The sequence below is a fragment of the Oryctolagus cuniculus genome, chromosome 3, assembly GCF_964237555.1.
Source record: "Oryctolagus cuniculus chromosome 3, mOryCun1.1, whole genome shotgun sequence".
NCBI lineage: Eukaryota > Metazoa > Chordata > Mammalia > Lagomorpha > Leporidae > Oryctolagus > Oryctolagus cuniculus.
Window position 1 is genome coordinate 66,910,975 of NC_091434.1, and position 4,638 is coordinate 66,915,612.

A 4,638-nucleotide genomic window follows, 5' to 3' on the forward strand; every position below is an offset into this window, starting at 1 on the left:
ATAACCCCTATCTCACACACGCTTAGCTTCCCTATCACCATCCCTTCCAGAGTGGTATATTTGTTAGAATTGATGAACCTACACTAACACATTACCATGCCAAATACATGTTTCACAGGAGTGTTCACTCCTGGTGTTGTACATTGGGTTCAGACAGATGTATGATGACCCATTTTTGCCATTATAATATCATATAGTGGTTTCATTGCCCTTATAATCCTTACTCATCTAGCTTTCTTTCTAGCCTTTGGAAACCATTGATCTTTTCACTGTCCTTTGTGGAATGTCATATAGTTTGAGTCATACAACATGTAGCCTTTTCAGATTTTTTTTTTTCACTTAGTGGTATGTATTGTAAGTCTCCTCACGAATTGATAGCTCTTTCTTTTTTGCCCCAATAGTCCACTGTCTGGCTATTTGGCAGTTATTGAGTCACCTATTGAAAGACATCTTGGGGCTGGCGCCGCGGCTCAATAGGCTAATCCTCTGCCTAGCGGCGCCGGCACACAGGGTTCTAGTCCCGGTTGGGGCGCTGGATTCTGTCCCAGTTGCCCCTCTTCCAGGCCAGCTCTCTGCTGTGGCCCGGGAGTGCAGTGGAGGATGGCCCAAGTGCTTGGGCCCTGCACCCTATGGGAGACCAGGAGAAGCACCTGGCTCCTGCCTTCGGATCAGCGCGGCGCACCGGCAGCGGCGGCCATTGGAGGGTGAACCAATGGCAAAGGAAGACCTTTCTCTGTCTTTCTCTCTCACTGTCCACTCTGCCTGTAAAAAAAAAAAAAAAAAAAGACAGACAGACATCTTGGTTGCTTCCAGGTTTTGTAAAGATGCTCTAAACACCCAGGTACAGGTTTCTGTGTGGACATTAAATTTTCAACTGCTTCAAATAAATACAGACAAACACAACTATGGGATCTTATGGCAAGGCTATGGTTTTGTTTTGCTTTCTGTAAGAAACTGTCAAAGTATTTTCCAAACCATACCATTTTGCATCCTCACTAGTAATGAAATAGTTTCTGTTGTTCCACATCCTTGTCAGCACTTGGTAGTTGCAGTGTTCTGAATTTTGGATATTGTAATATATATGTAGTCACTTCCTTCTTCATCTAAACTGTTAGACAAACTAAATTACTAGGTATAAAACATCCTTTGGTTACTCTGGGAGAAGCACATTTAGATAGAAAGTACCAGAACTTTGGAGAAGACAGAAGTGTTTAACTGCAGTTGTAATAATACATTCTTACAGAAAGTTATCCTGAGCAATAAATTAGGTTGTAAACATAAAGTGGGCTAGCATAGTGTCTGGTAAGCAATAGAGATTTAATAGTCATCATCTTTCTCTCAACCTAAAAGCCTCTTAATATAAACAGAAGCAGAAAAAATGGTTTCATCTTGAAGAAGATTGTTAGTCCTCTAACAAATCTACTTTTATTTATTTATTTATTTACTTTTCAATGATTTAAATCTCTGAGCGGTAGAGCACCACAATGAATCTGTCTAATGGCCTTCACAGGAAGATTGCTTCAGAATCTGAGGGGAACCATGCCACTGTTTCCATGGGCACAACTTATCTTTCCCCAGATTACTCGGGATTTGGTTCCTGCCAGAAGTCACAATGCTGTTGTCTGCTTTGTACAAATGCACACATTTCTTATCCTACAGAATTCATTTCAGCTCAGACATAAACAGCCTCAATTTCAAGAAATCTGTGTTTCCTTTGGTTCAGAAGATGATGCTGACAGCCAGCAAAAACAGAATTGCCCAAGTCTTCTGGACATGTTTGCCTCTTAACAAAAAAGTTTTATTGTTTATTGACAGATGAGGTTTTTTTTTTTTTAAATTAATCTATTTTCATTTTATTTGAAAGACAGAGAGACAAAGATGTTTCACCTGATGGTTCACTACCTTAATGCTCCCAACAGCAGGGGCTGGACCAAGCTGAAGCCTAGGAATTCAATCTGGGGTCTCCCATATGGGTAGCAGGGACCCAACCACTTGGGCCATCACCTGCTGCCTCCCATGGTGTTCAGTTATAGGAAGCTGGTATCAGAAGTGGAGCTTGGACTTGAACCAGGCACCCTGATATGTGATGTGGTTGTCCCATTTGGTGTCATAAACTCTAGTATTTACCTTTTATGACTCCTGCCCCCAGCAGGCCTCCACAGGCTCTGCAGTAGCAGATAAAATGCCTATCAACTCTCTTTCTTAGTTACTTTGTGAAATAGAGCTCTTCTTTAAAAGAAATACCAAACTAAGCTTTTATTTAGTACCTCAGTAAGCTAGGAAGTCAGTTGACTGAGTAGTCTTTTTAATCCTGGTAATTTTCTCTCTCTCTCTCTCTCTTTCTTTCTTTCTCTTTTTTTTTTTTTTTTTGACAGGCAGAGTTAGAGAGAAAAAGAGAGAGAAAGGTCTTTCTTTTCTGTTGGTTCACCCCCAAAATGGCCCCTACAGCCGGCGTGCTGTGCCAATCTGAAGCCAGGAGCCAGGTGCTTCCTCCTGGTCTCCCGTGCGGGTGCAGGGCCCAAGCACTTGGGCCATCCTCCACTGCCTTCCTGGGCCACAGCAGAGAGCTGGACTGGAAGAGGGGCAACTGGGACAGAATCTGGCGCCCCAACCGAGACTAGAATCCGGGGTGCTGGCGCTGCAGGCAGAGGATTAGCTAAGTGAGCCACGGTGCCAGCCGATCCTGGTAATTTTTATATGGCACAGAAGTAATATATAAAAAGGGGCTGCTCTAATCAGGGCACCTCCTACAGGCTGTCAAACAGGAATTCCTAAAGACAATTTCTAGAGGAAGATCTCTAAATAATTTACCAGGGTAACTCAAGAAAAGTTACAACTTTCATCCCATTGTTTGGTGACCTTTTAGTCCATCAGAAAAGGAACTTTTGCATCCAGGATGAAATGAAGCACAAGAATCTTAATTCTAAATTTCATCTTGATAGTGAGACATCTGGTGGGAGCTAAGCTTTCCTTGGGGTTGACACTGCTTTTTTTTCTTAAGATATCATTTTTTTCACTTGTTTGTTAAAGAGAGAAGAGAAGACTGAGCCCTAGCCCTTTCCTGTGGCTTGATTCCCCCTGCACCATCGCCTCTGCTAGAGGATCATCCGCCCATGTTGCAGACAGAAAAAGAGTAATTAGGAGAATGGCATTGAAACAGATTTCCAGCACAAGAGCTTTGGGAGATTCCAGAAAGTTTTTGAACATGACAGTGTTGAAATGCAAAATGAAATTTGCTGTCTATTTGCCACCAAAGGCAGAATCTGCAAAGTGCCCTGTATTGTATTTTTTATCTGGTTTAACTTGCACAGAACAAAATTTTGTAACAAAATCTGACTATCAGCAAGCTGCTTCAGAACATGGCCTTACTGTCATTGTTCCAGATACCAGTCCTCATGGCTGCAGTATTAAAGGAGAAGATGACAGCTGAGACTTCAGCACTGGTGCTGGATTCTATGTGGATGCCACTGAAGATCCCTGGAAAACAACTACAGGATGTACTCTCATGTAACAGAGGAACTTCCCAATTTGTAAATGCCAATTTCCCAGTGGACCCCCAAAGGACGTGTATTTTTGGCCACTCTAGAGGAAGCCACAGAGTGCTGATCTGTACTCTGAAAAATCCTGGAAAATACAAATCTGTGTCAGCATTCACTCCAATTTGCAACCCAATGCTCTGTGTTTGGAGCAAAAAAGCCTTTGGTGAATTTTTGGGACCAGATCAAAACAAATGGAAGGCTTATGATGCTACCCATCTTGTGAAATCCTACACAGGTCCTCAGTTGGACATACTAATTGATCAAGGAAAAGCTGATGAGTTTTATGACCAGTTATTCCCTGAGAACTTCATAGCTGCCTATTGTTTTTAGATTACAAGAGGGTTAGGATCATGCCTACTACTTCATTGCAACCTTTATTGCTGAGCACATAAGACATCATGCCAAATACCTGAATGCATGAAAAGCTTCATATGAGAATCATTTCTGGGGACCGGTACTGTGTAGTGCGCTAAGACTCTGTCTGTGGTGTTGGCATCCCATATGGGCGCCAGTTCGAGACCCAGCTGTTCCACTTCTGATCCAGCTCTCTGTTATGGCCTGGGAAAGCAGAATATGACCAAGTGCTTGGGCCCCTGAACCCACGTGGGACATCCAGAAGAAACTCTTGGCTTCTGGTTTCGGAGCAGTTCAGCTCTGCCATTGCAGCCATTTGGAGAGTGAACCAGCGGATGGAAGACCGTTCTGTCTCTCCATTTCTGTCTGTAACTCTGCCTCTTAAATAAATAACTAAAATCTTAAAAAAAAAAAAAAAAGAAGAATCACTTCTTAATAAAGAGAATTGCGGAGAAAGACTTCAAAACACTGGATTTTATAGTGCTAAAATGGCTTCATTTTACAATTGAATCATCTTCTGAATAAATAAATAAATAAATAAACTTACTTTTGATTAAAAAATAGGAAGAGAGCATTATTTAATAGTTTTTTTTTTTTACTGCAACAAAAAGTGTTCCTTTAGGTCAAAGGCTCCCAACACAAATAAGTGATAAATGTTTAAGGAGATGGGGAATGCTAATTATCCCAATTTGATCTTTACATGCTATACATGTGTATCAAATTATCACAAAGTAGTTCATAAATA

General features: G+C 41.6%; 1 pseudogene; it reads left to right on the forward strand.

The window, feature by feature from the left end:
• The first annotated feature begins 3,145 nt into the window (after positions 1-3,145).
• On the forward strand, positions 3,146-3,960 carry LOC100350245 (S-formylglutathione hydrolase pseudogene; annotated as a pseudogene).
• Positions 3,961-4,638: the final 678 nt, after the last annotated feature.